Genomic DNA, 10,088 nt, shown 5'->3' with positions numbered 1-10,088 from the left:
TAGACAAGACATTGTTGTAGAAATTGTCCAAATGGCTAGTACATTAATTAAAACTGGAGTCAATGTTGGACTTGTATGGGTTCCTGCCCACAAAGGAGTAATAGGGAATGAGTTGGCTGATAAGTATGCAAAAAAGGCAACAGAAATGGAGTATATAAGTTTAAGCATTAAATATAGTAAAGAAGAGGTGAAATCAATCATTAAAAGAAAGATAAAGGAGAAGTGGCAAGTGTTGTGGGATAATGGTCAGACTGGTAGGAGACTATATAATATCCAAAAAAGAGTGGGGGTGAGTAGAAGTACTTGCAGAAATACACAGGAGGAGAACATCATTTCAAGAATGAGACTTGGGCATACAGGCTTAAACAGTACATTATTTTTAATGGAAAAACATGCTGATGGGAGGTGTAGTGTATGTAACACACAGGATACCATAGAACATGCTATTGAAGAATGTACTAGATATAGTAATGAGAGACAACAGTTAATTCAGCAGCTAGAAGATGAAGAGATACCTTTGAAAGTAAGATATATTTTGCTAAGGAATTCGGGAGATTTTTATTTTGGGCTTTTATTTTCCTTTTTTAGAAGAACAGGTTTAATAAAGATAATTTAAGTGTAGGGAAATAATTTATCCAGACCTACACTCCATTTCAGAAGGTGGCGGTAATGCAACCAGACGTTATTTGCCAACCGCCATAAAAACAAGAAGAAGAAGAAGAAGAAGAAGAAGAAGAAGAAGAAAAGTCTGTATGATAATGGATCATGACTACTCTTTGGCTGTACGTTCTGCCAGCTCAACAAAGCGCAAACGTACGGGTGAAAAAAATGACCCGAGAAGATTTTGGGACCATAGAAGAAGCAAGAGACGTGTAAACCTTGGAGAAGCCTTTGAAAGATGGCGAAAGCTTCGTGACAAGCTCGCACTGCAGAGAGATGCTGATCTCGCTTGCGTTTTAATAAACAGGTAAGTTAAGTAACCATTCAGCTAACATAATAATCGTATAATCATAGCATGCTGTATGTTTGCATATTGCATAGCGATCTTGACCACATTGAGACGCGTTTAGCTGAATACGTAGGCTATACATTTTGTATTGTATGGGCGTTTCAAACAGGCAGATCCATTTGTTTTGGGAGACTGAAACTATTTTATAAAAACTGATTTAAAAGTATATTTCTATCCCTATATTTGGTGACACGATGATGTGTAAAACGCAGATGGATTGGTTTTTATATCTAGCTGGAGAAAGTAACGTTAGCTTCATGGTAACATGTCTCTTGTTCAATTAATGTAAGGTGACCGTCACTTTTATCACCTGTTAATACGAGCTAAATATAATATAATATTGATTTAATAATGGTCTGGTAATTCATATATCTCTGAGTTCCAAAATACATGTTTATTAGAATACTAGATTAGAATGACTGTTAACTAACTGTAGCTCGCGGCTATTTCATTAGATTGACATTATATAAAGTGAAAAGCCGTAACTAAACGTAACAACAATAGAGATGTAATATAACACATTACCTCGTCAGTGAACATGTTTTCTGCTGGAGATGCCAGATTCGCTGCTTGACAGTGACAATGACAACAACTTTTTTTTATTTTTTTTATTTTTTATTTTTTATTTCCAAGATTGTATCAAAATACAGTAGATACAGATATTTCACATATACTGTACTAAATGATTACAAATCATCATCAGATATGAAAAGCATTAAAGATAACATTCATATCAATGAAATTAAAGAACACTCAATCACACATTAGAAAAATAAAAGAAAGAAAAAAAAGAATCAACAACAATGTAAAGGAGGTATACATGTATACTTAAAATAAAGAAGAGGAGTTTAAATCTTTGAGGATGTCCATCGTTCTGGTTGCTTTGCGGTTTGAGAGTCCTTTCAGTGTTTCAAAATAAATCTTCATTTCAGCTTTAAAATGGTAGATGTTAGGCATCCTTTCAGACCATTTACATTTATGTATGTAAAACTTACCAAGTAATAAGATCAAATTTAACATAAAATCGTGACTCTTGTCTAAATCTTTTTTTTTCATAATAAAAAAAAACATCTCTTTTCTCTAAACTTATCTTAATTCCACTCAACATATTAAATAAATATTCCACATCAATCCAGAAAAACTTCACATACATACATTCAAAGAAAAGATGTAAGAGAGTTTCAGTATCCTTTTTACAGAATGTACAGGATTCAGAAAGGTCATTTTATATCAACACCGTTTAACAAAACCTGTTTTTTATCCATTGATTGCTTATGTGGTTCACTACTGCCTCTCAAGAGTCTCAAAAAACCTACTGGTATAGCATCAAAAACAATACTGTATTCTCGTGGAGATATTGGAATCTCAAATATGTTTAAAAATTCAGTATATGTAAGTAAGAAACCCTTGTTATTTACCAATTGTGAGACCATTAGAATATCATTTTTAACCCAATTGTCGTAAAAGATTGATTTATTCTTATATTTAACCAATTTATTGTTCCAAATTAAGTGTTTGTGGGGGGAAAAGTTATGTTTGTATATAAGAAGCCAACATAAAAGAGCCTGTCTGTGAAAATTGGATAACTGAATGGGGAGCTTATTAACCTCAAAGTCGCATTTTAAAAGAAACTCTATACCACCAACTTTTTCAAAAATAAGATTTGGAATTATATACCATAGTTTATCAGTATGCTTAATATAATGTTTAATCCAGTTCAACTTGAAAATTGTATTAGAAGTACCAAAATCGAGCACATTTAAACCTCCTTGATTGTAAGAATTACATAAAATATTTTTATTTAAATAGTGTGACTTGTTTTTCCATATAAAGTTGAATAAGGTCGAATCAACTTTTTTAATAAAAGATGTTGGTATATCTAACACTTTTGCAGGATATACTAAACGAGACAGCCCCTCAGTTTTGGACAAAAGAACTCTACCTTTGAGTGATAAATCCCTCATGAGCCACATATCAAATCTCTTTTTCATTTTCACCATAAGAGGTTGGAAATTAGATTGCACTCTGTCTAATTGATTTTTACATATATTGATACCAAGGTACGTAACTTCCTCCCTAACTGGTATACCTTCAAATTCAGTTAAAGGAATATCATTGTTTTTAAGTGGGAAAAGAATACATTTTTTAACATTTAAAGATAAACCTGAAGCTTTAGAAAATATATTGAGACATTCCATAACTTTTTTAACCTGTGATATGTCTTTTAAAAAAATAGCTGTATCATCAGCTAGCTGACAACATTTAATTTCTTTATCCATAATTTTGATGCCTTCAAACGAGTCATTGTGTATATATAGAGCCAAAGTTTGCATAATCAGAAGGAATAAGAAAGGAGCTGCCGGATCTCCTTGTTTTATGCCCCTGGAAATGCTAAATCTACGAGTAGTTCCCCATGGAAGTTTAACTGAACTATTGCAATCACTATATAAAGTTTGTATTGCCCTTTTAAAGTGTTGACCAAAACCAAAAAATTCTAAAACGTCAAATAAAAATTCATGTTTTACAGTATCAAAGGCTTTGTATATATCTATAAATAAAATGTAACTATTATTGGTTATGTAATCCTTATAATCAATTAAATCTAAGATTAATCTAATATTGTTACTAATATGTCGTCCTTGCATAAAACCAGACTGACTGTCATCTATTATTGTATCTAAACATAATTTTATTCTTTGCGCAAAAATATGAGACAACAATTTCGCATCATTATTAATTAAGGTTATAGGCCTCCAATTGTCAAGAAGCAAACAGTCCTTATTGGGTTTAGGTAACAATGTAATTAAGCCTTGACACAAAGTTGGGGGAAGTCTACAAGTTTCTATAGCCTCCTTAAAAACTAATAATAAGAATTCAGAAATGTAATCTTGGAATGCTTTATAAAATTCACCTGTTAGGCCATCATTCCCTGGGGATTTATTATCTTTAAGCTTACTAATGTTCTTTTTTAATTCTTCTAGGGATATGTCTTGATCACAAATGTCCTTCTGAGTTTCATCAAGACCTTGAGCCACACTTTTTATACAGGAGAGAAAATATGAGCTCTGACAACTGTTGTGTTCGGAGTATAGTTTTTTATAAAAATCTTCCACAAAATTAGAAATTTTTGAGGGGTCTTCAGAGATCTGATCATTTATTTTGAGTTTATATATACTGTTAACACTAACATTTCTCTTTTCTAAATTATGAAAATATTTCGTATTCCTTTCACCATGCTCTATCCATTTTCGTCTAGAACGAATAAAGGCTCCCTGTGCCAGATTTTGATAGATATTGTCCAATTCAGCTTGTAATTCGAATAAAATATTGATGTCAGCTTGTGATTGCTCATCTTTTTCATAGATAGAAATTATTCCCTTGAGTATTTTATCTTGTCTCATTCTTTTTTCCTTAGATAATTCTTTAGCCCTTTCAATGGCCATATTACGAATCTGAAATTTTGTATATTCCCAATGTTTGCCATATATTTTGTCTTTTTTTGCTTCTATCAAATTTTCATTTATAATTTTTTTTGGCTTTTTCTTTGAAGATTCTATCACTCAAAAGTGTATTATTTAATTTCCAATAATTTGGTTTATATTTTATTGATTGATCCCTTATACATAGTACTAAAGTTATCAAATTATGATCAGAAAAAACTGAGGGCTCTATTTTGGTTTCTTCCACATTGTCTAGCAACTCATTTGAAATAAGCCAGAAGTCAATCCTGGATCTCTTAGATAAATTTTTGTTATTCCAAGTGAACTGGATTTGCTGTGGATTTTTAAGTCTCCATATGTCACAACAGTTTAAATGCATACACAGATTATTAAACTCTCCATAATTACTTCCTAAGGATCTTTGAGGTTGACAGTCTTTGATGGGGTCACTTATGCAGTTCCAGTCCCCCCCCAAAATTAATTTAGCGTTCATAAAGGAATTTAATAAGGTATTTATTTGTTCATCAAATTCTGCAAAAAGGAGTGTGTTTCTATGACTATTATTATGACCATATATATTACCCAAAATGAAAAGATTCTCCATAAATTCAATAACTAGAATAACCCATCTTCCTGAATCATGAACAACATTTTTAAGGATTTTTCCCTGAAAGGAGCCCTTTAATATGGCAGTGCCAGCAGATTTACTGTTTCCATAAGCCATCCAAATATTGTCTCCCCACTGATTTTTCCAGAAATTAAAATCTGAAGCTAAGGCATGTGTTTCTTGTAGAAAATAAAAATCTGCCTTGAAAGTTTTACAAAATAAAAATACAGCTTTCCTCTTAGTCTGTTCTCGTATACCCCTCACATTAAGTGAATAAAATGACAAAGACAAATTGAAAAGTAGAACAAGTTAACTAAAAGAAAAAAGAAAAACTTGAGTTTTAAATGTAACAAGAGGGAAAATGATTTTCTTCACCTTTTTAAATATTGATCTGAACAAGCAAACTTGGGATTATAAATCTGACCTTTTAACTTTCAAACATTAAATATAACAGCACATCACTAGATGCATTTAGAATACAACTGAACTTCTCAACGAAAGTCCATGGCAACTCCACTTTTAGAACGCATCAGAGCTATTATTAAGTTGGCTTGTGAGAGCCAACTTACTGATATTGTACTTAAACTTATTATTAAGTTGGCTTGTGAGAGCCAACTTACTGATATTGTACTTAAACTTATTATTAAGTTGGCTTGTGAGAGCCAACTTACTGATATTGTACTTAAACTTATTATTATTATTATTATTCTTACTAAAATTTACAACTCAATCTCCTCCTAGAGCTTTAACTCCACATACTCCAAACTCGGCTCAGACACTCAAACTGTTCTGACTCGGTATGCTATATCTTTTCTAACTGATCGGACTTACGGTTTTCCTAAAAATGACGATCAAACTCGGAAAAAATCCCATTGACTTAACATGGCGGAATGTTCAGATTTTCAAACTCCCCAACTGTCAAAAATTCAAATCTAAACTCCTTGAAGCCCTAGACTGAATCAAACTGCCATTCTATATACTATATGAGCCATTGAGACTCATTTAAACTAATAAACTCATCTATCTATGACACTTTTCTATCTACACTTAAACTCTTAAACTCATAATAAATTAATAAACTCTAAACTTGAACTCTTAGACTCATTTAAACTTATAAACTCTAAACTCATAAACTCGTACACTTATAAACTCATACACTTATAAACTCATGAATTCAAACTCTTATGAACTCAAACTCATAAATTAATAAACTCTGAACTCTTACTCATTTAAACTTATAAACTCATAAACTCGTACACTTATAAACTCATGAATTCATACACTTATGAACTCATGAATTCATAAACTTATAAACTCATACACTTATGAACTCATGAATTCATACACTTATGAACTCAAACTCATGAATGAATAAACTCTGAACTCTCACTCATTTAAACTTATAAACTCATAAACTCGTACACTTATAAACTCATGAATTCATAAACTTATGAACTCATGAAATCATAAACTCATAAACTCGTACACTTATGAACTCATGAATTCATACACTTATGAACTCAAACTCATGAATGAATAAACTCTGAACTCTCACTCATTTAAACTTATAAACTCATAAACTCGTACACTTATAAACTCATGAATTCATAAACTTATGAACTCATGAAATCATAAACTCATAAACTCGTACACTTATAAACTCAAACTCATAAATTAATAAACTCTGAACTCTTACTCATTTAAACTTATAAACTCATAAACTCGTACACTTATAAACTCATGAATTCATAAACTTATGAACTCATGAAATCATAAACTCATAAACTCGTACACTTATAAACTCAAACTCATAAATTAATAAACTCTGAACTCTTACTCATTTAAACTTATAAACTCTAAACTCATAAACTCGTACACATAAACTCATAAACTTATAAACTCATGAATTCATACACTTATGAATGAACACCCTAACAACAACATAGCAACCATCCAGCACACCCTAGCAACCACCCAAAATACCTTAAAACACCCTGGCAACACCCTAGCAACCACCCAAAATACCTTAAAACACCCTGGCAACACCATAGCAACTACCCAAAATACCATAGAACACCCTAGCAACTGCCTAGCAACCACCCAGAACACCCTAACAACCACCCAACATACCTTAAAACACCATAGCAACACCATAGCAACCACCCAAAATACCCTAGAACACCCTAGCAACTGCCTAGCAACCCCCAGAACACCATAGCAACTGCCTAGCAACCACCTAGAACACCCTAGCAACCACCCAAAATACCTTAAATCACCCTAGCAACACCATAGCAACCACCCAAAATACCCTAGAACACCCTAGAAAACCCTAGCAACCACCAGAACACCCTAGCAACTGCCTAGCAACCACCCAGAACACCCTAGCAACCACCCAAAATACCTTAAATCACCCTAGCAACACCATAGCAACCACCCAAAATACCCTAGAACACCCTAGCAACACCATAGCAACCACCCAGAACATCCTAGCAACCACCCAAAATACCTTAAAACATCCTAGTAACACCATAGCAACCACCCAAAAAAGCCTAGAACACCATAGCAACACCATAGCAACCACCCAGAACACCCTAGCAACTGCCTAGCAACAACCCAGAACACCCTAGCAACCACCCAAAAGGCGTTAGAACACCCTAGCAACACCATAGCAACCACCCAGAACACCCTAGCAACTGCCTAGCAGCCACCCAGAACACCCTGGCAACCACCCAAAATACCTTACAACACCCTAGCAACACCATAGCAACCACCCAGAACACCCTAGCAACTGCCTAGCAACCACCCAGAACACCCTAGCAACCACCCAGAACACCCTAGCAACTAATATAAACTTCAAACTACTTTAAAATTCAAACTACTTTAAACTTCTAACTACTTTAAACTATAAACTAATTTAAACTTCAAACTACTTCAAACGTCAAACTACTTTAAACTTTAAACTAATTTAAACTTCTAACTACTTTAACCTTTAAACTAATTTAAACTTATTTAAACTTTAAACTAATTTAAACTTCAAACTACTTTAAACTTCGAACTACTTTAAACTTCAAACTAATTTACACTTTAAACTAATTTACATATTAAACTAATGTAAACTTCAAACTACTTTAAACTTCTTTAAACTTTTTGGTCCAAACTTTCACAAGCCAACTTAAAGTTTGTCTCGACTAGTGATCGACCGATGTATCGGTTTACCGATATTTTTCCCGATATTTAAGCATTTTCCCATAATCGGGAATCGGTTTTGTAATATCGGATTTTCCGATAAACGGCGCCATCTTGTGGCCGTTTTGAGAATTCCGCCATTGCAGCCCGCGTCTGAGGAGATCAGTCAATAACAACTCTGTGCACAGGTAAAGTATATGTTCTACTTGCTTTGCTTTAATTATTCAACTTTATTTAACATAACAGACATGCAGAAATGAGATTTGAGACATAAATGCCTGATATAGTTTATTTATGCAGCTTGGTTCTAAAAAATTGAGACGAACTCATTGAGCCACGTAATCCGTCATGTCCTTCCCCAATAAAGACGTAACTTTACATGAATTAAATAAAACAGACATGAATGAGTGCATGTTGAAAATAAAAGCGCTGAATTTAATTCTCTATCTGTTGTATTTGCTCACCATTAGTCTCGAAAAAAAAGTTCGTTCATATTGCTGAGCACTCACTAGGTTGATGATCAGGAATGCTCAAGCACGGCCACTGAATGAAACTTTTGACAAGATTATCTTGTTTAAACACCCTAGATTATATTATCATTTACTACATAGCAATTATTTCGCTAATACACATCTAAATATACCGCTTTGTGGAAATTAATTATTTATTATCTGCACGCGCGATCGCGGTTGAGTAACGTATAGCCTAATGTTATAGTTATGTGTAAATGCATAGATAAACAGCACTTTGTCATAAAGCATTTCATGATCTAGACCGACAAAAATATTAATAATAATTAATAACATACTAGTTGGAAAATGCAATGATGTATATGCTGTTTTGTTTGTTACTTTCCTGATGTTATAGGCTATTCCAGCTAATATTATGCAGTGAATTAATATTACCCTGTGAATTATTCCTCACTCTTAGTTTAAACCTATTAAACGGCACATAAACCTTCTAAAACTGTTTAAAATGAATTACATTTCAGCAAAGGTGATATGACTCCCCTGTCAATTATTTTTTCCATATGAAAACATTAGACTTTTAACATTTATTTTGCCTATTGTTAACATTGTTGCTGCTGATGCTTATAAATGATATGTATAATTTAGATATAAATTATATAATGTAATAATATAAATGTTTTTATTGTAATTTGATTAGTTTACCATTTATGAAAACAAATAAACATATCCAAATATGTTAGAATAGTTTTTGTGCTTTATTTTTTACCTCATCAAAGCTTTTATTTTTAAACAAAGACACTTAGTAACAGTGCACTTTATTTTGTGGACTCAGACCCCTCTATTTATTTGTGTATAAATATAAAGGTTTTTTTTTTTGTATGCAAGGAGGGAGTGATTGTTATAAATAAAATGGTTTGTTCAGTGCATTTGTGTTGTAATAATTGTGCCAAAAACAGAAGTATAACAGTAAATAAATATCGGTTCTGCATATCGGTTATCGGGCACATACACATGCAAATAATCTGTATCGGTATCGGTTATAAAAAATCAATATCGGTCGATCACTAGTCTCGACAAACTTTTTCTAGTTAGTGGTGCTTGCCTATGGCAAAGCAACACTATTGTTATCTCACATACTTATTATTAGTGGTGCTTGCCTATGGCAAAGCAACACTATTGTTATCTCACATACTTATTATTCTTATTCTTATTCTTATTCTTATTCTTATTCTTATTAGTGGTGCTTGCCTATGGCAAAGCAACACTATTGTTATCTCACATACTTATTATTCTTATTAGTGGTGCTTGCCTATGGCAAAGCAACACTATTGTTATCTCACATACTTATTATTCTTATTCTTATTCTTCTTATTCTT

At 32.7% G+C, this 10,088-nt stretch overlaps 1 long non-coding RNA gene across 2 annotated transcripts in view; it reads left to right on the top strand.

The window, feature by feature from the left end:
* Positions 1–579: 579 nt before the first annotated feature.
* LOC143738846 (uncharacterized) overlaps positions 580–10,088 on the top strand; it is a 58,953-nt gene continuing 49,444 nt past the window's right edge. For both annotated transcript variants that reach the window (XR_013204054.1, XR_013204053.1), the window contains exon 1: positions 580–967. This is a non-coding gene — a long non-coding RNA (uncharacterized LOC143738846). The remainder of the gene's footprint in view (positions 968–10,088) is intronic.

This window comes from Siphateles boraxobius, unplaced genomic scaffold, assembly GCF_051911475.1.
Source record: "Siphateles boraxobius isolate OS27281-9 unplaced genomic scaffold, OSU_SipBor_1 155, whole genome shotgun sequence".
Classification (NCBI taxonomy): Eukaryota; Metazoa; Chordata; class Actinopteri; order Cypriniformes; family Leuciscidae; genus Siphateles; species Siphateles boraxobius.
This window is presented reverse-complemented; position numbering and strand designations above follow the sequence as displayed.